Below are 24,016 nucleotides of genomic sequence, written 5' to 3'. Positions count from 1 at the left end.
CGTAGAGCAAATGGGTGTCAACGAGAGTGGTTCAAGTTTTATAGCCATCTAGAAGGGCTGCCAAAGGGTCAAATTTGAGCTGTGTTTGCAAGTAAAGATGATAGTATTTCATGATGGTATGTGTATGCTAGATTATCAGTTTAGCACTTACAACTATACAACTCTTAATACAAGCTTCTGAGAAATGGAAGTCATAGCTCTCACCCTGTCACATGAAGGTATTCTGCTTGGTCCATCTCCTACACAGCAGCACATTCAAAGAAACAAAACAGAACTTTCTAAAAACTGCCTGGTAAGAAATTCAAACTTGCATTGAATGCTCTTGGAAAAATACCACAGGGATCGTTTGTGTGACACAACCAACTCTCATAAAGTTCCCTTTCACCATCTTTCCTGTTTCTTAGGCGGCTCAATGGGCATCCCACCTTCTGTCCCTTCCCTCTCCTCAGTTCTCACTCAACTCATCTCCCTCTCTTCCCATTCACTTGTCAGTTTGGAGACCTCCCTTTCTCTATCTCGACACTCCTGGTCTCTGTGAAGGTAGATCACAGTACTGGTCTGGACATCCTTGATTTCTCCTCTCTGCCCATTACCTATTCAGCACCGTGGAGGCCAGAGGAGCCTGCCCATTACACTGCTCAGCACAGTGAAGACCCCTACACCAACACGTGTTGGCCTCTTCCATTTGCTATATCCCATGAGCCAGAAAGTACAAGTCTAAAACATCTGGAAATCAGCTTAACTAAAATTTAGATTAGAAATGTCAATGGGTTACTTTGAGGAACAATATCTAAAAGTAATCATTTTGCTCTTTGTTGAACAAAACTAAAATGCTTGTACTCATAAATAATTATCTTGAAATCAAAGGATCATTCTATGGCATCAAATACACACCATGCATTATTTAGATATGAGAATGTTTTAAACTTTCAGCTGATTGAGGAATCATTTTGAAAATTCATTTGGGGGCCTTGACTCATCCTTACCTTATTGATCCTATTTATAGATTTTTCTATTGTCTTTTTAGGTTATAGGTTTTTCTATTAATTTTTCTGAATTAACTTATTTAGATTTATTTATTTTTACAGAGAGAGAGAGTGAGCAAGCTGAGGGAAGGGCAGAGGGAAAGGGAGAGAGGGAATCTCAAGCAGACTCCATACTAAGCGTGGAGCCCAACACAGGGCTCAATCTCACGACTCTGAGATCGTGACCTGAGATGAAACCAAGAGTTGGATGCTCAACTGACTGAGCCACCTAGCCACCCCTCTAAATTTATTTCTTATTCATTCAATTATTAAATATGACTATACCAGTTAACTAGTATTTTAAAGTACAGTATTTCTTTGCTTATAAAATTATGGAGAACTGTACTTCAGTAAAGCATATATGTTTACCAAGAGAGAAAAAGTATTATTTGATAGCTTTTTAAATATTTTAATGATTCACGTAATTACCATTCACCATTTTGAGTATCTTATCTACAGTTTCGTACTTTGCTTTTCCTACTTAGCATTGTATTATTAGCATTTTCTATAACAATACACTTTTTAATATAGTTCATTTTGAAACAGAATAATTTCAGATAATAAGGGCTCTGAAGGATATAGAACAGGATAATGTTCTCCTAAGCATCTCAAGGGAAGGTGATGGACTGCATTGGGCCTAGAGAGGTAGGGAGGGCTTTACTTAGGAGGTGTTTGAGCTAAGGAGTTGTGATGGTTAAACTTATATGTCAACTTGACTGGGCCCTAGGGTGCCCAGACATTTGGTTAAACCTTATTCTAGGTGTGTCTACAAGGGTGTTTCCAGATGAGATTAACATTTCATTTAGATTATAACTTCTTGTTATAAGTCCTAGTAACATAATGTACAGTATGATGACTACAGTTAATGACACCATGTTGTATATTTGAAAGTTGCTAGGAGAGTAGATTTTAAATTCTCATTCACACAAAAAAACTATAACCACGTGTGGTGATGGATGATAACTAAACTTATTGTGGTAATCGTTTCACATACACACATGTATCAAATTTCTGTTATATACCTAAAGCTAACAATACAACATCATGTGGGTTATGTGTCACTAACATCTCAATTTAAAAAAAAAATTGAATATGAACAGTACAAAAAAAAAAAAAGTCCCACAAATATTTGAGTTGCTGAGCAAAGCAGATGGCGCTCCTTAATGTGGGTGGGCCTCATCCAGTCACCTGAAGTCCTGATAGAATGAAAAGGCTAAGAGGGAACTCCTTCTGCCTGTTTCAGCTGAGACATCAGTCTTTTCCTGCCTTTGAACTTGAACTGAACATCGGCTTTTCTAAGGTGTTGAACCCACTAGCTTTTGAACTGGAATTCACACCATTAGCTTTCCTGGCTCTCAGGGCTTCAGACTCAATTACACCATCAGCTCTCATGGGTCTCCAGCTTGCCAAGTGCATTATCTTTGGACTGCTCATCCTCCATAATCATGTGAGCCAATCCCTTATAATAAATCTCTTTCATCTATCTCTATACACACATATATACATAGATTCTGATTCATATATTGTCTGTATGAAAATATATGCATGTGTGTGCATGTATGTGTGTGTGTATTGTCTCCATGGAGAACCCTAGAATAGAAGTAAAAAAAAAAAAAAAAAAAGAAAAAAGGAAAGAAAAAAAGAGCTAGCCAAGCAGTAGAAAACCAAGTACAAAGACCAAAAAAGGAAAATAAAGTCCATCTGTTTGAAGAATAAGGGGGAAAAAAGGCTAGAGGTCTAGAGAACAGATGTAATTGGTAGGAGGTGGAGGTGGAGAAGGAGACAGAGACCAAAGCTCACTGATAAACTACTCTCCTGAAAGTTGTACCTGTATCTGTTTATTTCCCCACCATGAGTATATGGTAGTGCCCTTGGCTAGGCACAGTTAACTGGACATAAACAAAAAAATGAAAACAGTATGTAAAAGACAGGGTATGCTAGGTTGATGAGCTTTTATGAGAAAACAGAGACAAAGACATCAAGGATAGAACACGTGAGCTTTAGAGTAATCTGTGTTTTGGAAAACACTGCACTGGAGTATCAGGCAGAGAGTAGTAATTCTTCAGGATCACAGATTTTATTTTTTGCAAGACTATACTCACAGTTTGAGATTTATGAGTTAAGCTAAAATTAATCTCAAATTAAGCAGATATTTATACATCATTCAAACTATACCAGGCAGAAGCATTTTATTCACTTGGAACATGCGAGGAGGAATTTGAAATGGAGGAATTTCAACTGATATATCCATACTCTCTACCTGATTAAATCCTGATGGATAGTTGTTTCCTAATTTCAGGGTAAGAGCCCCTTCGGATGTGATCAAGAAAGCTATACTGTGAGACTAAAGCAACATCAAGAACTCTGGACAGATCTATTAAGGTTTAAAAAGTATACATAAGACAGCAAGAAATAGCCAGATAAGGAGTATCAAACAGCAAAACTCGAACTCACAAAAATTAGGCATCTTGAGAACATATAGTTACTAAGACAACTGTAGTCCGTGTCTTGCACTTTGTCTTGCATAAAAGGCCTGTCTTTCTCAGGTCATCTCAAATTTAAGGTCAGTATGGGAAGTAACCTGTGTGTGCTAGTGGTCTGGACCACAAGTGGGTGAGAAATATAGCTGAGTTTCAGCCCACATCTACCCAGAAGTTTTTTTTTTTGTTTTTTGGTTTCTTTTTAACACACTTTTACACATTTTATCTAATTCTAACAATATTTAATGGTTTTCATAGAAGTTAAGAAATTTACTCAACTTATAACTAATAAATGATGGAAACAAGAGATAAACCCAGGTTGTTTTTGTAACTCAGTTTATGTATCACGTCATCAGTCTAATGATGGGAAGGAGGATTAGATTTAGGGACAGTTGAAAAATCACCTCCCTCGTTTTTTGCCCCAATGAAAGGTAAAAACTGAAGATTAAAAAAGACTTTTCTTGCCCAAGATAAGAAAACAAAAGAGCTGGGACTAAAATCCAGATTTTTCAACTCCAGAGTCTCTAGCAAGGATTTTAATTCTTTTTGCTTTTCTATATTTGACATTTAATTATTAGTGAGTGTGGATCTTTTAAAAGTTTTGTAATATTAAAGTTCTTGAGATTTTTAGAAAAACAGAAACTTTTGTAGGAAACCATTTCAAACCTTATATGCATTTACGAAAATTTTCTAAGTTCACTCAAGTAGATTCTCAAGGAAATCTGCATTTATTTCGGTGTAAATTTCAAATACATTCAACTCCACTACTATTTGAGAACCTATTATATGTAGATTACTGTGCTGAATTGGATATGTTGTGCCTAAATCATCTTGTGATTTCTCATGCTCACTTCTAGAGCTTTATTCTCCACAGAGAATGCTTTCCGATGAGTGAAATGGCAATGCACATAAAGGTTCTAGAGATTTCTGAAAAAAGTGAAAGACTATTAAAAGTCTACTTTAAATGTTAGTAAAACAGATAAAAAATTAAGTATGTTTTAATTCTAACTAAGTTAGAAACAAGTACTCAAACCTCAGTACAAACACATGCTGAGTGATTTCAGAAATAGCTACATTGTTTTCCACTCCCAAGTTATAGAATTTAAGATACAAACCAGAATCTGTTCATTTCTTCTTACCCTGGGAAAAAGTTATGCAAGTCTACAAATGAAGTGATTTGTACACATTGGTAGTAACTTACATGCTTTTTTTAATGAAGGGAATGAAAACTCTGAAAACTTACACATTGTGCAGTTATAGAGGAATTTGAAACCATATCCTCTCCTTTCTGTTCACAGACTAGCCTACTAAAAAAACTAACAAAGACGAAAGACTACTAAATGTCATAATAGCCAAAAGACACACATCAATGAAACTTAGTGTGTTCCAAAATTTTTTTTTCTCACTTGTAACTGTTCACATGTATTATACCACATAAACAAACAGGATCTAAAGCCACTTCTTTTCATGCTTGAAGTTCACAAATAGTGTCAAGTTTTTTTTGTTTGTTTGATATTGCTCTAGAGTTCTTTTTTTCTTTTTTATTCTTCTTGTGAGTTACAGCATATATTCTTAGGAATATAAAATATAGGTACAGTTTAAAGGATATAATGGAATAAACATCCAAGTACTTACCACTAAGAAACAGATCATTTTTAGAATCAGAGGAGCTTTCTGCTTGCCCTTTCCTGATTTAATTCTCCTTTTGCCTTCCTAGGGAGCCACTATCCTAAATATGTGCTAATCATTTTCTTGCTTTTCTTTATAGCGTTATCACTTATTTATGTAGTTTAAATAATTGTTTAGTTTTATCTATCTTTGCACTTTGCCCATATGATTTTTTAATATCTCTTCTGTGACTTTTTCTTCAAAATTTACGGATGAGCTCTACTTCATTGTCACTGACGCAGAGTATCCAAATTATTTGAATAAAACATAATTTACTCATCTGTTCTACAGATGATGAATATTTGAGTTTTGCAGTGAGGATGGTTGTTACCATAAACAAACTGCTATGAACATTTTTCTAACAGGTTTAGAAGTTTGGTTTATTTGTCTTTTTAAACACAAAAGTTTGATTTCAGGAAAACTGGCACAAAGTGATACAAATGCTTTCAAACATGATCACATCTATAACATTAAGAAATGGTGTGGTTATTATTTTATTCTTATAAACAACTTTACAGAATAGGGGTGATCCTGAAAACTTACATGAATATAATCTTGTTTTATAATGTGAGTGTGTGTCTACTTTAAACAAAACCAGAAAACCTTTCTATGTAATGTTTTACATCATTACTTCTGGAAAGAAAAAATATTCTTTCTAAAATAAATAATCCAAATTGAGCTTATAAGCTATATTTTCTGTATTAAAGGTACTTAAAAATTGGTATTTTCTTGTGAAGTAGCAGTAATCGCTCTACCCACACACCTTCCCTTAATTTATTGAGGTAATGTCACAATACCCCCAAGCCATGTGTGCTTGGCATATCTTTTGGATCCTGGGCTCTCTAACAGCTGTGTGGCCACATGCAGCTTGACAATGCTTTATCAAGGGCACACCTGTGAAGGCTCATCCTTCTGAGATCGCCTTTGACTCTGGCACAGAAGGTCAGGAGTGCCCATGGCTGTGTTTAATATGAACACCCAGAGTAAGGATCCAATGTCACTGAGCACTATTCAAGCATTTGCAAGTGGATCTTTCCTCATGTATTATGTTTTTCTAGTTGTATATTTCACATCTAAAATATATTTTCCATATAAAAAGCAAAACAGAGTTATGACTCATTCCCTATTTTTGTGTCCTTATTTATATTGAGGTACACTGATCCAACAGTTTCAAGCTGCTCTTACAATGAAAACATAATTTGGTAAATATAAAAGTTGTTTTTAAAAACCGTGGATAAAAAATTTTAAAGGCAGATTTGATTTGTCTTATGCACTATTTAAAACAAGCAATTACTTTTACCAACAGATCCTGTAAAGGTACCAATTGATCTATAGGACTGTTTAAGTGTGGGAGATAGTCATTTACTCAGGTGGACACTTATGAACCTTCTGTACACTGTCTTATAAGAAGAAAAATAACTTGAACTGAGTACTGTTTGACACATATACAACAAAATAGACACATAGTAATAATCTCACAGGATAGCTTCTTTTATTATAATTAGCCTACTGAAAAAATATTTATTAAACATCAACTACATAGCAAGCCCTGTTCTTCATGATGGAAATACAAAGGAGAACAAGAGAGCCAATGCCCCTGCCTTTGAGAAGGGGATACTCCAATACAGGGACAGTCAACAGTCAACAATACAAAATATTGACAGCAAATTTTATATGTATATAACATATATAATATACACTATATAAATGATCAGATAGATTAGATATTGTGCTTAGCATCTGGATTGAAATAGAGTGCTGTGATAGAAAATAATGCACGTGAACTGCTTTAGAAACTTGGCCAGAAAAGGCCCCTCTGAGGAAGCAATGTTTATAATCGTGATGGGCTTTTCTAACAGCACAATGTGTATAGTTTTCACAAGGTTTTCACCTTGTGCCTTGTGTTGATATTTTCTAAGTCTGTTATTGATCTGAGAAGAAATTTAATAATACTTTTCATACGTATCCTATTTGAATATCTGTTTATCAACTCGTCATTTTAAGTTACAGCTTATTCCAAACTCCTTTTTCATTCAGAATTCTTTATTATGTAAGTTTGACAACATAATTTATTGGTGAAGCTAATGTTTACCTCTGCCCATCTTAGTGGGATTTATTTCAAATTAAATCCATTATAGGCAAAACTGTGTTTTTTGTCTCCCTAGCTAGACGGTTGGCTCCGTGAGGCAGAAAGTTGATCTCATGCCTAGCACAAGGTTTGGTGTATGGTGAGGAATCCATCTTCTTTTGAAGAATTACTCAAAAGAAGTTTCTAAGATAAATATTAGCAGTATGATCTCTTACGATTATTACACTTTTTTCCCCTCAATAGTGTCTAACTTTGCAGATATTATTTCTATTATTGATTGCACAACCTCCACTCCCTCTTCACAATGGTGAAGGTTGGAGACCTTAAAAAGAAAACATGAAGAATGTATCTGAAAGAGAGAGAGAGAGAGGGAGAGAGAGTGAAAGAGAAAACAAAAGAAAAAAAAGAAAGACTGTGCAAAATAGTTTGGAAAGAGGAGGAGAGGAAGATGTTCCAGACGTGTGAGCCACAAAACTAGAAACTAATTAGCATGGCAGAAGACAGCAAGTAGACTGGCTTGACTTCAAGAAAAGGGACCTCAAAGAGTCACCTCGCCTACTTTTATTTATTTATTTATTTTTTAAGAAAGGCAATCTACCACATGCAGCACCTCATTTGCGGGTGTCTAGGGTTTTGGGAGCTTGCCTATGCTATATTATCCTACAAATGGACCTTGACAGCTTGTTTGGAAGTCCTAGCAGGGGAATGAAGCTACTGGTATACCTTTGACCAAAGAACAGTCCTCCTCTATCAGGGAAGGTTGTCCTCTTTGACCTAGCATGCAGCTCCGGGAGGGACACACATGGAGTGGTGAGGGAGGAAGGGGACACCTGCCTAGCCAGCCAGATCAGCTGAATCAATCCTGGCAACCAAAGGGGCGACAGATGCCAGTTGGTCCTGATATCCTTGTCTACCTTTTATATATGTATATATGTATATGTGTGTGTGTATATATACACACATATGTGTATGTATATAAAATATATATTACTGTGTGTGCAGGTATATCTGACCTAAAAATGGTAATAGTTATGCAACTTGAGGTAATGGCAGGGCCAACTCAAGAACCGAGATGGCTTTTGAGGTCAGCTGTCCCAGGTCTACACACACACTGCTGAGACGGAAGGGTTCACTCCATGTTGGCACATCTGTAACCATCTGAGGCACTGTAGTATGCCAGAGCACATAAGTTGGGAAGCTCTGTCATCTTGCCACCAGAGTAAACAAGCACTAAATTATCCCTAGCAGACCTTTGCTAAGTTTACAAAATCTCAGGTGTATTTTTCACAGTCTCACCATGCAAAATCCAACAAACCTCTCTCCAAGAAATGATTCCTCCTATCTATCCGGACTCCTCATATCTTATGCCCATTCTATTTCTGAGGCCATCACTTTATCTAATGTGAAGGCAGTGATGTTTTCCCCCCTTGATCACTGCTCTCAGGTTAAAGTCCCCACTAACTAACACATTTCCTCAATGGCTTCTTCTAGAAATATTTCTAATCAGGTTACCAGAGTAACTTTAAGCTGAAGTATGAAAAAATATATATTACATGTCCACACCAATGCAAGATTTTGCAATTTATTGTTTTCATTTTTTTTCTCACTAGTCTTGTTCAGCTTTTTCCATCATGTTATATTCAACCTGTTATAAGCAAAGGACAGCACATTTTTATAAAACTAATTACATTTTTTAAACGACAGTTGGTAGTGATAATTTTAAAAATTGTCTTAATATTTTGAAAACTCATCTATGTGTTTAGTCTGCTATACTTCTCCCAAAAAAGAGAAAAAGAACTTTATCAGAGATATCTAAAGGATACATCACTGCTAAAGACAAATATATAGGAAAGGATTTGAAAGAATGAGGCCAATTAGGATGTAGTTCACTGACACAGCAATAGTTCATCAATTCAAAATCACTCCCCATGTTCATACAGGTACCAAGTCAATCAAAACGGAATGGAAGGAAAACATTTCTCAAGATTCATCAGAACTTAACAGTGACAAGTGCATGCTTCTCAAGTAAAAACACACGTCAATGGGAAAACACACCTACTACTTACTACTAGATTTGTGTAATTACTACACCTTAGAGAAAAAATCCTGACTCCCTGGCATATAGAATCTTAGATTTTTATAAGCATCTAATTTCCATTTTACACAGATGATTCCAAAATGTTATGCAAGTGTATTTCATACCTTTCTCACATAAAATTTGGCTAAAATAACACTTTGTAAGCAATCTATTCCAAGCCCCTCAGATGATCCTCATGCAGGCTGAAAGTCTGAGTGAAGAACACTGCTTAGTCCAAGGACTCTGGAAAGATTGTTTTGCCAAACATGTATTACTAGCTTAAATATTTATATATGTTTTGAATATATATGAAGAACACGATTATATATATTAAAACATTATTACATCAGCCAAAGAAATCTGCAATGCATTAGTATCTATTCTACCACCGATGAGTATAACCCACAGTGATCAATTATTTTAACTTCATATAATCTAACAGAAATAAAAAGGGAAGTCTAAGAGGATTCTGTAGTGGCTGGAAAAAAAGAGGGGGGAGGAAATATGTTTCACATCAAATTTTACAGAATCTTCATTAAGCATATTAATCTAAGGCCTCATGAAGTTCTGACTGAATACATATAGACTGAACTATTGCCTAACGCCTCAATTATATGTATCTGCTTAATTAGAGATCCAGTGGGCCTAAACTAAAATTTAATGCACATAAAACAGTAATAATAAGTGTCACCAAGTTTAGAGAAAAACATCATCCTGCAGATAAAACTTTTGAGAAAGCAAGGCCTTGTACCAAAATCCGGTATTAGGCCTGAATACATAAGTCAAACCAAAAAAACATCAGGCATACCTGATTTATAACTAAAGCGAAGGGATTGTTTATAGAGTACTAACAACCAATCAAACCTTCCAACAAGATTATTCAATCACATAATTCCCAAGAGAAAAATAAAAACACAGGTAAGCTGCTGCACTTTTCCAAGTATCATTGAGGGTGCCTGGGTGGCTCAGTTGGTTAAGTGTCTGCCTGAGGCTCAGGTCATGATCCCAAGACCCTGGGATCTGAGTTGGCATCCAGCTTTCTGCTCCATGGGGAGCCTGCTTCTCCCTCTTCCTCTGCCTGCTGCTTCCCCTGCTCTAGCTCTCTCTCTCAAAAAAATAAAATTTTTAAAAACAATAAAGTATAACTGAATCCTTCTTTAGTTAAAAAATGAACATTAAAAATCTCGATGTTTAACTACTTTAAATATTTGTTCCATGAGTACATACTAGACAAACTTAAAACTTTAGGAATACCCAAATTGTCCTTTACATTTTTAAATATAGTATGAAATGGGATTGTTAAAAAATCCAGTTGGGTAGATCACTTAGAGTTATACCTGTGTTGCTGAATGCTATGAAATTGGAGTTTTAGCATCTTTATTGTGATTATCATAAAATGCAGATTAGGAAAGAAATGCCACTTTATCTTAATGTAATAAAAAGGTGTTTGGTTGCTTATTATTGTTTTCAGAGAGAATTTTTTTTTTATGTTTATTCACTGAGTTGTAGCTTCATTGTCTTGATCTTTATTCACTGAATATTCCTGATCTTATTGTCTAAATTTATGCCTTTGAATTCAGTTTCTATTGAGTTTGCACTTATTGTCTTATCCACGGGGGGGGGGGGGGGACACATTAAAAGAAATGCTAATGTAAAATCAGGCTTTATCAATTCAAATATTTAAGCAGTTCATTAATTTAGCTTTGTATAAAGTCAGTTGAATCACTGAACTTTGTTTTTATTTTTCAAGACTCTAATTACTACCTAAATTTTTAAGATATTTTAGCAGGAAATGGTGTAAGCAGAAAGAATGGGGAGAGCGCGGACTTACTGCTTCCAAAGTGTAGAGGGAGGACCTAACTCCCACCCCGTCTCGTATGCCACAGTCATCATGAACAGAATAGAGGCTAAAAGAATGATAAACTGTGGAGTACTGGGGGTAAAAGAGATTAATTCTAAACCTCCAAACTGACTGTGGCTGAGGTCCCCAGGATATACCCCTATGGAACAATAACCTGCAACTTCCAGTTGGGGCTACTTTCCTACCTGAGCTCATGTTGCCGAGGCAGGTATGAACAAAGGGCAGAGCTTCTCTGCTGGCAAAGTAATATTCCCACATTTCCATATGGTCAGAGTTTCTGAGCAAACATTATTTACAACTGCGGTTAAGGTGAGTGAATAGAAACAAGCCTAAAATACAGTGAAATATTCAGGAAATATTTATAAATTTCTCCTTCCTGGAGCCATTTGTTCATATTGCAAAGGGTTGTAACAACCTAGGGACCTCCCCCAACTTCCCTTCCTAGATATGATTTGTTTACAAAGGTTTCTCTCGCTTAAGCGGTGGAGGAAAGTCATCTGTGCAACAGTCCCCATATAAGCTCCAAGATTCATAATTTTCAAGTTCTCTTGTAAAGAGCCCCTACTTCAATATATAAGGTGATATACACACCCACTGTATTGCCCCAACAGGGAAATGAGGCAGGGAATGAGCGCTAAGATTGCTGTGTAAGTAAACAATCCTTCTGTCCTATTCAGAAACCTCATACTTACAGTTAGGATAAAATAAATACAAATAATAAAAAGTTTTCACTCTGTCCAAAGCAACTAGTCACCTTCTTTTACAGTTCTATTCTAATCAACACAGAGAATTTTGTTCCCAATAACTGGAGAATAAACATTTTCAATCAGGTATGGAATACCTATGAAAAGTGACTGTGTAGTAGGCTCTAAAATAATTATCAATACCAACAATTAAAGAACACAGACCATGTTCTCTAACCACAGTGGAGTTCAGATGGAATCTAAGTCAAAGAAAACAGGTATAGATATACACAGATATAGGTATTTCCAAATTTTTCATTCATCAAAGAGAACTTAATAATTAATATGGAATAATGATAAATAATGTCAGAATCTGTAGGATTAAAACTGAAGAGATATTTAAGACAAAAATTAATAGCTTTAAAGACTGTGAAACTGAATAAAGGAAACCTCATTTAAAATGGAGTCAGGAGGGGTGCCCGGATGGCTCCCTTGGTTAAGCATCTGTCTTCAGCTCAGGTCATGATTCCAGAGTCCTGGGATGGAGCCCCAAAGTCAACCTCCCTGTGCCACAGGGAGCCTGCTTCTCCTTCTCCCCCCAACTCATGTGCTCTTTTGCTTTCTAGCTTTCTCTCAAATAAATAAAATCTTTAATAAATAAAGTCATATTATATATATGCACACACATATGAATGTATATATACATATACACACACACACACACACATACACACACACACACACATATACATATACATACACACACACACACATATATATACACACATACATACAGAGTCAAGAGGCCAGAAGGGGGAGCTCATACAATGTACCATTTGTTGCAGCCCTTTGCCACCCCACCAGGAAGAGACATAACTTGCATTGCCAACAGGAAGAAGCCTACTATACTATTCCTGCAGGATGAAGGGAGATTTTTCCTTGCCCTGCAACACCCCAGCCAATGAGAGACCCCCGTCAAAACTCAGCCAATGAAAAGCCACTACACTTCAAACTCCCAGTTAACTCCAGCAGATTTCCATTCAAAACAGACCTTCATATTCCCATCTTTTTCTCCATTAACATTCCCTGTCCTCTGTTCTCCAGACTTGCCTGAAGCTATGGTTTGCCATAGCTCACATGGCCCAAATTGCCATTCCTCTTCTATTCCCAAATAGACCCATTTTGCTGGTAAAATAACTGGCTATTTTCAAGGTTGCCAAGACTTATGTTTGCAAAACAGAAAGACTACAATTTAAGGAGCTAAGGATCCCAAATTAAAGTTGAAAAAAAGAATAATCACGAAGTGTAAACCCAGTATCAGAAGTCATTGAAATAGAAAATGAAGTAAGTTACTACATGTTCTTAACCCGCTGCCCCAAATAGTCATTTGTCAGTTCATTTCTTGTTTATCACATATTTTCACACTTAAAGGAGGTAACAAGGATTACATGGAGATAGGCACTTACTAAAACAACAAGCTGGGGTTGGCAGGCAAAATTACCATCTTGGAAGGACTGAGCACACTTGATCAAAGATTCAGAACCATTATGGATTCAGTGATCCTTTAAAATTAGTGACTGGGACCAGGGATGCTTGGGGGAATCTTTTAGGATTTTCAGTCTCAGTTGGCACTAATTGAGCTGGATCTCTCGTTTTAGAAATACAAATCTTCAAGTCCCCCGTGCTCCATTTTATTTTATTTTATTTTTTTTGCCATCTGTTGTATTATTCGCTACCCCCATCTATTCATTGAACCATAATATCTTTTATAGAAGACAACAAAATAGAAAGTATTTCAAAAACAATTGATAATTATTGTCAACTGGAAATACTAAGGAAGAACAACTGTCAATATTAAAATGTAAAGAAACATTTAAAGATGTAGCAAATCCAAATTGAATGCTTTTTAAGAAGATTAAAGGAAGTGACTCAGTGAATTATTATCTTCCTAGAAAGAAGGTACTAGAGGTCTATAAAGTTGTACAAGTGACTTCTACCAAGTATTCAAAAAACCCAGATAATTTTATTATTACATAAAGTCTCCTAAGGGATATAAATAGCTTATCTTCCTCCCTGGCTTTTATGAGGTAAGCATCATCTTGATACAAAAACAGACATGGAAAATATGAAGAAAGAAAATAATCTTTATCACTGGTTTTGGTGTAATCTCAACCAATATCCCTATGGTTTAAGTCTTTTTTAGTCCCTGAATAATTCACAATTAATAAATTAAGGTAAATTAAAACTATTTTGTTAATATTTATATGAAGGACTTCTTACAGATTTGATATTTTATGCACTTGTGCTTTTAAAAATCTGGTCTATCAGAGCAAGGAAGTCCACACTGATTCCAATGCAACTGTGTTAGCGAGCAGGTGATTTAAACTCATGTTTTTAATTTGAAGTGAGTATATGTAACACTGAGGCAAATAATTATATTTGTTAAATTTATAAGAATCACTTAAGTACTCAACATTTTTAATTGTTAAACAGTAAAAACAAATAGACTATATAAAGTCTATATACATATACCTAGAATGTTTATATGACTTTGGTTAAGTTTATGGAAGAGCCACACATTAATCAAACAAAAGTTTCTTGGATATTTCCTGGGTATATAAATAGAATCATATTTATAAGATGTAGCTACAGAATAAAGAACAGAGTTTTTTAAATAAACTGAAAATCAGTGGGATGATCTAAGTAATCTTGTGCACACACTAAAAATCCATTGCCTATGGACAGGAACATGGGTAAATATTCATCCCGTATGCCTTCAGGACAGTTCCATACAGGCAGTATCAATCCCGATTGTTCCGGCATCAATAGATGTGTTGAGGTCTATGACTTGAAGCTTGTTTTGAGTATCACCTACATAGAAAGATCCCATATTATTGTGAAGCCATTGTCCACTGACTGATCTAGAGAGGCAATTCCAAAAAAATTCCAACACTGTTTTATGGTAACATGACAACCTAATTTAAAAATTTACATTAAAGAACAAAGATCAAGAATATTCGAGATATTCCTATAAAAGAATGAAGCAAGGATCTTGCACTACCAGATACTAAAACATAAAACTGTAAAATTTAAGACAATGTAATATAGGCAAAGGGATAAAAAAAGTGAACAGTGGAATAGAGAACCAAGAAACAGTTTTATGCACATAATAGCTTGATGTACGAGAAAACTACTTCCTGCTACACCTATCTCTATACAGAAATCTGCACTGCTACCTCTTTATTTTCTGCCAATTATCTCAGCTGAAACATCTGGACTTGCATCTAGCATCAAATTTGGGGTATGTGCACTACGTCCATCCTTCTCACCTGCTTAAGGACATTAGCTGGCCAGAACTACGCCTCTGTGACAATGCTGGAGTTTTGAGGGTAAAGAATATGACTTCTCAATTCTTCTGTCCCCAGCTTCATACGGTGTTTAACAAAGACGTTACAGAATATTTGTTAAACAAATAAATAATTGAAGACTGAATCATACTCAAAGCATTATTTGATTTGCAAAATTGTGTTCAAGACCACTGCTGTACCTGAAAGAAAGGAAATAAACTTTCTCTTCCATCTCTTCCCTCGTCTAATCCAGAGGCTCAGGACACACAGTTCCATGCTACAAGGGAGCAGGACTGTGGGTTTAATAGATTCTTATGGTGTATTTGGAAATCTAACCATTTCTAAAGTTGTTTCTTGGAGAAATGAGTTTTAAGTTAAAAACAAATGACTTACAAACCCTTTGTTTTAATTATCTTGTCAATATCATGCCTATGAGAGGATGCCTGAGACACGTAAGCGTTGTAAGAGAAAATAGAGTGATTGCAGCCATAGCGAGACATTCATGATTAGTACACACCAAAGAGGGGCTAGAGAATATTTAAAATCAACATGTAACATCATGTGTCACTTAAGTAGCATCATATGTTAAAGTTGGTAAAAGAACATATAGAAAAGATTCTAGCTCAAAAAGGAAAAATAAATGATTTTAATTTAAAACGAAATTTGAATAAAACTTGGAAAAGCTGATGCAGACTCAAATTATAAAATATTTACCTTCTTTAGCTCTGATACTAACATGGTGTATCCTTGGCATCAGAGTCTAGCAACTGCCCTCACTGGGTACTCCCCTTTAGCACCAACATGTTGGCCTCTAATGTTAATCTTAACTAAAATCAATCAGAGCTCCTTGGAGATGAACAGATTGCATGGCTCCCTGTGATAAAAAAAAAAAAAAAAAATAGTTCCAAGATATTTTGTTGCAATAAAGCAATGAAGGGGTTAGCTTTAGGGGACTTTCATTGGTCAAGTTATGATAATATGAGCAGAAATTTTGTGCAAGATCATGGCAAATACTATGAGATATGCTAAAGAAAGGCAGAAATGAGTTTCTAAATACCTGTAAAGAAACACCTAGGCTACAAATTCCCTCAGGGTAAAATCTCACAAAACATTGATTTAAAGAATTACAATGTGGTTGGGTAGTACAAAATTTCAACTCAAATTACGTCATAAAATCTACAAAAGATATTATGGCTCAATGAATAGATGAGGGTAATGAATAATCTACCAGACGGCGGAAAAAAAATTGAGCACAGGGGATTTGAAGATTTGTGTTTCTAAAACGAGAGATCCAGCTCAATTAGTGCCAACTGAGATCAAACAATCCTAAAAGATTCCCCCAAGCATCCCTGGTCCCAGTCACTAACTTTAAAGGATCACTGAATCCATCATAGTTCTGAATTTTCTATCAAGTGTGCTCAGTCCTTCCAAGATGGTAATTTTGCCTGCCAACCCCAGCTTGTTATTTTAGTAAGTGGCTATCTCCATATAAACCTTGTTACCTCCTTCAAGTGTGAAAATATGTGATAAACAAGAAATGAACTGACAAATGACTATTTGGAGCAGTGGGTTAAGTACATATCGATGTATATACATATCTTTAATGTTATAATTATCATAATTATATATATAATGGTTTCCATACTATAAGTGAGCATGGACTCACTTGTGTGTATATATGTGTGTGTATAGATAGATAGATAGATAGATAGATAGATAGATATAGAGATATCTCTATATATAAAATGAAATCATTGCACATATAGATATGAAATCATTGTGCAGATTAAAGAATACTTTATTTCTTTCAATGTGTTTGATACATACTCAGAAGGACAAGAGTTACTGAATTTTGAGGTTTGCTTCATTAGATTTTTACGAGTTGCTTACATGCTTAGAAGAATGTAGCCGTACAGATCTACCAATCTGTCCTATTGTTGGAAGGTCTTAAAATCAGATAAATCTGGGACTATAGATTGAAATAACTAAGGAAACTTAGTTAAACCTTATTGTAAATGCTATTATTTATTAATGAGGCATTGATCAAAGTAAGAGTGAATTTTAACACAAAATTGCTAGATTCATAAGCAAGTGGCTTAATTATTTGAGCTTTAAGGTTTAAGAAGAATTACATACCTTGTTTAAATACTTTAATAGTCTGAATTCAAACCAAAGCACAATTGTATATCTATTTTTCTACATACTAAAATACTCCTTATACATTAAAAAAATATAATAAACCATTTTTAATTTGGAGGCTTTCATGCAATGTTAGATAGTGGTTGGTTATATGCACTACTTGACTTTGCAAGATACAGCAATCTGGAATCTCAGCTCTGCTACTTAACAGCCACTTCACTGGGGCAAGCCACTTCACCTCTCTGAGCTTGAATTTTCAATATTAACATGGGTATGGTAATAGTATCTACATATCCTTTTGAGGATTATGGTAGATAAATGACTTGTTTTAGGTCCTGGTAAATAGTAATAACACAAATGGTAGTGATTTATTGTTAACAAAGGCAAAATTAGCTAATATTGTATGTCCAATATTGACTGTCCAAGGAGACCACATTTAGTAAAGGACTTTGCAAAGAAAGGGGAGTAGGATGTATTCGATGAGAGGGAAAAGCAGGGAATTTCAGATGGAGGCTCAGAGACAAGAAAACCCAAAGCAAGTCCTGAGGTCTAAACAAATTTCACAAAGGTTGAGGAAATAATTATGAGCACATGGATTAAGTTCAGATTGTAGAGAAACTGGAATAACAGAAGACTTTTGATGTTAGTCATGGCTTACATATTAAGAGCTGTGAGGTGAAACAGGAACTAAATATTGAACACTGGAACTAGATGTAAATGGAATGATTGTCAAAATGATATTTAGACTAAAATATGTAGAACACAAAATTCTTCCCAGTATTATTTTCTAAAAATAAAATTAAGTTTTATTCAGTGGGAATGCATTTAAAAATGCAAAACATTGCAACTTTCATGAATTCGATTTTTGAAAATGACAGGTTTATTCTCTTGATGTGTTTTAGATATTTAAATGGTTTTACCACAGAACTATTAAGCTAACCAAAAACCTCAATTTCAAGTGATAAAGTGGCCAAGTCTGGCAGCAAAGTGTCATTAGTCTTGGTTATGAACTTAAATAGATTTTTTTTTTTTTTGCTTTAGGATATTTAATCTCTTCACATGATGATAAAATCATGTGTTTTCTCACCATAGGATGTTTAAAACTGATTTTGTTCCATGTAATGAAGAATTATTCTGAAATTCTTTTTTTTGTTAGAAATAAGCAGCAGCTTTTAAAGAATAAAACAAGCTGTTAGTAAAAATTACATATACATGATTTTGAGAGATGAATTCCTTAAATAACAATGATTTTCTTAGGATAATAATGTGTAGTTTTAAAATGGACATTTGTTTACATAATTTTTCTATTATCTTTTATGTGATTTTGTAAAAATCGGTGAATCTGAAGGAAAACTTTTTAGTGGTATGCTTTTGGATCACTGAGGGAAAAAATCAGCCCAGTAGTTTTCAAAATGTAGTGAGGGAGACAAACCATAAGAGACTCTTAATAACAGGAAACAAACTGACGGTTACTAGAGGGGAGAGGGGTAGAGGGATGGGGCAACTGGGTGATGGACATTAAGGAGGGCATGTGATGTAATGAGCACTGGGTGTTATTTAACACTGATGAATGACAGGTCTGTACCTCCGAAACCAATAATACATTATACGTTAATTAATTGACATATAATATATTATTGGTTTAGGAGGTATGGACCTAAAATCATAAAGGAGAACATAGGCTGTAACCTCTTCAACATTGGCCATAGCAACTTCCTTCATAACACGTCTCCAAAAGCAAGGGAAACAAAAGAAAAAAATGAACTTTTGGGACTTCATCAAGATAAAAAGTTTCTGCACAGCAAAGGAAACAGTCATCAAAACAAAGAGGCAACCCACAGAATGGGAGAAGATATTTGCAAATGAAACTACAGATAAAAGGCTGGTATCCAAGATCTATAAAGAACTTCCCAAACTCAATACACGAGAAATAAATAATCAAATCAAAAAATGGGCAGAAGATATGAACAGACACTTTTCCAATGAAGACATACAAATGGCTAACAGACACATGAAAAAATGTTCAAAATCATTAGCCATCGGGGTAATTCAAATCAAAACCACATTGAGATACCACCTTACGCCAGCTAGAACGGCAAAAATTGACAAGGCAAGAAACAACAAATGTTGTAGAGGATGTGGAGAAAGGGGAACCCTCTCACACTGTTGGTGGGAATGCAAGTTGGTACAGCCACTATGGAAAACAGTGTGGAGGTCCCTCAGAAAGTTAAAAATAGAGCTACCCTATGACCCAGCAATTACACTACTGGGTATTTACCCCAAAGACACAGACATAGTGAAGAGAAGGGCCATATGCACCCCAATGTTCATAGCAGCATTGTCCACAATAGCTAAATTGTGGAGGGAGCTGAGATGTCCTTCAACAGACAGATGGATAAAGAAGATGTGGTCCATATATACAATGTAATATTATTCAGCCATCAGAAAGAATGGATTACCTAACATTTGCAGCAACATGGACAGGACTGGAGGAGATTATGCTAAGTGAAATAAGTCAAGCAGAGAAAGACAATCATCATATGGTTTCACTCATTTGTGGAACATAAGGAATAGCAGGGAGATTGGTAGGAGAAGGAAGGGAAGAATGAAGGGGGGGGTAAACAGAAGGGGGAATGAACCACGAGAGACTATGGACTCTGGGAAACAAACTGAGGGTTTCAGAGGGGAGGGGGGTGCAGGATTGGGCAGTCTGGTGATGGGTATTAAGGAGGGCACGTATTGCGTGGAACACTGGGTGTTATACGCAAACAATGACTCATGGAACACTACATCAAAAATTAATGATGTACTGTATGGTGACTAACATAACATAATAAAAAAATTAAAAAAAACAGTAAAAAAATTGAATTTAAATTAAAAAAAATGTTTTAAAAAATGTGGTTGCCATACCTATAGAAGCAAGAGTATCACCTGGGAAATTTAGAAGTACAAATTCTCAGGCCCTATCCCAGACCTATAAATCAGAAACTGGACATGGGGCCCAGCAGCGAGTGTTTTAATAAACTCTCCAGATATTTCTGATGTACACTAAAGCTTGAGAACTACTGATTTAAGCTTTCCCACTGGATTAGAGATTTTCAATAAACTTTAATTACTGTGTACAGATAATCAGAGAAATGTAAATTTCTTATGTCTAACATTTTTCCATTCAGCTCAATTAGCATTTTCTAATTCCTGAAATTTTTGCTTGTTGGTGTTCGTATATGCCAAAGAACTTAAGTAGGTAATTACTAACTTAAAAATGGTTTCTAAGTAATTCCTCATCAAGCCAGTAATTCATACTTAATTATAAATTCCCCTTAAGTATAAACATTAAGGGGAAGAGATATAGTACAATTCTGCCAGCTCTTATCCCATGGAATCCACCCATCGCTTCCATTTTTAATTTGACAGTGTTTGCAAAATGGTGGTATAAAGACTTGCTTTCTTATAAATACTATAGAGAGGTAGAAACTACCTTGTTCTTAATCCAGGTGCAACCATCTACTCACCTATTAGTTTTCTAGTCATGCCTAACACACATGCATGGTCATACACAGGCACATACACGTATGGACAACTCCATTGCCGAAACACTTCCAATCCAGGAAGAGGAGTGCTGCTGCTGTCCCAGTTAGAATTAGTAATGCTTTTTTTTCCTCTTATGGAAATAATTTTATCAATTGTTGTTCTATTAGTGACAAGAAGTATTATACTTCAGGTACAGTAAAGGCTAAGCAGATTTTGCCAACTTTCTTAGGAACCCTATAAACTTATCTAACATGGTTTCTAAGGGGAAAAAAATAGCTAATCTTGCAACAAATAATTCTTTACTTAAGGATCTCTATGGTCTAGGTTAGCATTGCCCAGTAGAAATATAATGTGAGCCACAGATGTTTTTCTAACTTTTCAGTAGCTACATTAAAATGGTAAAAAGATACTGATAAAATGTGAACAGGTTATTCAATCCAATATATCCAAAATTTTACCAGGTCAAAATGTAATCAATATAAAAATTGAGATATTTTATATTTATTTTTCACTAGTAAGTCTTTTGATTTGGCATGTAGCTTGCATTTACAGGATGTCTCAATTCACACAAGTACTGTAACTAGTGGCTATTGTATACATGTCCCAGTTCTGGCCTCAGAAGTAAGCAGATTTTCCTCATATATGGGGGGGGGAAGCATAAAAACTTTATTAACATATCCATTCACCAAATTAAACTCTCCTATAACAGGCTATCCTTTTCTGTATAAAATCAAAGTATATGAGGACTTTAGATTATATGTTAATATATTTTTTGGTTTGGGTTTCAAGCATTAAGTTGCCTCAAGTTGTGCTCTTTTTTCTATAACTTTTTCATTTCTATGATAGATGGTCCTGCATCTAAACTTTATTTTAGAATGTTCCTTGCTGAGCACTGGGCCTAAATGTCATTTGTAGTGTTTCCATCGCTCTCAAACTAGTTTAAGCAACAGAATATTTATGTAAGTATTTTCATGTTACAGTAATACACAGAAATATTCTTAACTTAAGCCATGATTATAGTGGCTGTTTACAGTTGGGCTTACTTTAAAAAAGGAATAATCAAGTGGAATTTTGCTGAGCTGTACTGGGAATCCAGCTTAAGAAGCTCATGTCTATTGCCGTCAATAGTCCAAACCTATCTTGGCCAAGTTCTTCTCATCTGCTCCTCCTCTATAATTCTTCTGCAGGTCTCCAATATACTGAATGTTTTTATCATTAACATGAAAGATATCTGAAATCATCCAGGAAACACACTGTGGGTTACAAAAGGGAGGGGGCTGGGGGCTGGGGTAACCAGGTAATGAAATCATCCTTATTAGTTTGAATGTATCCTCCCCATTAGTTTCCTAAATAAAATTTTGACAATTTGACATTTTCATTCTTCATTCGGTTCTGCACTAGAAAATCTATAGTCTCCTTTTTAAGGGTGATATGAGATCATTTTAGTTTTTCTTTTACTATGAAAGGTAGTATAAAATTCCAAGGAGCTAAATATTCTCAAACTACTTCTGCTTTTTAACATGATAGTATATTTTGACTTTTGTAAACTATATTTTTTACCATGTTTTCCTATTAATAAGTATGCTAAGTGTTGTAAAGTTGCAACAACATAAAAAGCAGTTTTAAGGAATTAATGCATTTTATTCAAATGTTATTTAAATGTCCCTGAATTAGGGCGCCTGAGTGGCTCAGTCTTTAAGCGTCTGTCTTCTGCTCAGGGCGTGATCCCAGGGTCCTGGGATCAAGCCCCACAGCGGGCTCCCTGCTCTACTGGGAGCCTGCTTCTTCCTCTCCCACTCCCCCTGCTTGTGTTCCCTCTCTTGCTGGCTGTCTCTCTCTCTGATAGATAGATAAATCTTTAAATGTCCTTGAATCATACACTTGAGAAAATAGACTCAAAAGAATAAACCCTGGTTCAATAAATTGCAATTTTTTCCCTTAACTGTTTAATATTTCTCTGTATTTGCATTGTGTTAAGTCATTTTTCAGTCACAAATGTCCCCTTTACTACCCTCTCGCATTTTTAAGTGAGAAAGAGCTATTGTTAGGTACAGACTCAAAACTCATTAAAAAGGAGTAACTATAGTGTCGGCGAGCAGGACCTTCCTGTCCCGTTCAAGGTCCTTCTACAGCCAAACAAAGAATCAAATTGACATGAGATAAATTAACAGGAGAAAATAAAATTTAATGGCTTACTTAGAATCTATACAGACACAGAAATTCCAAATACAGTCAGTCAAAATGAGGTATATATATCATTCTGAACTGAGGAGAAGAGCGTAGGGGTTTGAGACTTCAAAGGGAGGGACTGCAATTCACAGGAAAGTGAAAAAGAGTAAATGCTTGTTTGCTGGGCCACTCAATGGGGCATAAAGGACTTTGATCTGGCAGGTCTTGCTAGGTTCATCCTTGTCTACCAAACCTAGTTCATGTCCCATAATGTCGTTATCTATGGTGATAGCTCCTTCCTGGAGCAGTTTCTCCATCTAAATTCTTTTTAGGCAGTTCAGTGGGGAGGTAAAGAGCTTTCCCTGAATCTGCTGGGTTTTCAATTGCTTTTTAACTCACAATTATTTTCATGCCAAGCGGCCCATCTTGGGGTGGCCTGCCCTCGGCCTCTAGAATAGCAACCTCTAGGTCACTTCCCACTCACTTCTGCAAAAGAGATAATGACACAATGTGTCGAGATAAAGCAAAAGAAAAACCAATCATAATCTTCCATTGTTCCAAGTTTTGAGCTATTGTGTGAAACTGAATCATCAACTACATATTCTCTTGGACCTAATGTCTCATTTTCTTTTTAATCAGGTTTGTTATGGGTTTTTCTTTTTTCCTTTTGTTGCCATATATTTTTAACAAATCTAGACTTTTTTGGGAGTATTCCTTTCTGAAACGTTGACCCCTAAAGGCACCTACATGCTCATTTCTTTGATTTTAGGCTAATATGTCTTATTAACCAAACTGTAAGATATCTCTTTTGCCTTATCTAAGAGAAACCTCTCATGTTCTAAAGAGGGGTTGTTATAAATTGTAAGCCTTTAGCTTAATTCCATCCCTCATCCTTTCAAACAACAAGTATCCAGACAGTAGGTTGTTTTTCTTTAAGATTCAACAGA

This window comes from Ursus maritimus, unplaced genomic scaffold (assembly GCF_017311325.1).
Source record: "Ursus maritimus isolate PB19 unplaced genomic scaffold, ASM1731132v1 scaffold_20, whole genome shotgun sequence".
In the NCBI taxonomy this organism is placed as follows: Eukaryota; Metazoa; Chordata; class Mammalia; order Carnivora; family Ursidae; genus Ursus; species Ursus maritimus.
This window is presented reverse-complemented; position numbering follows the sequence as displayed.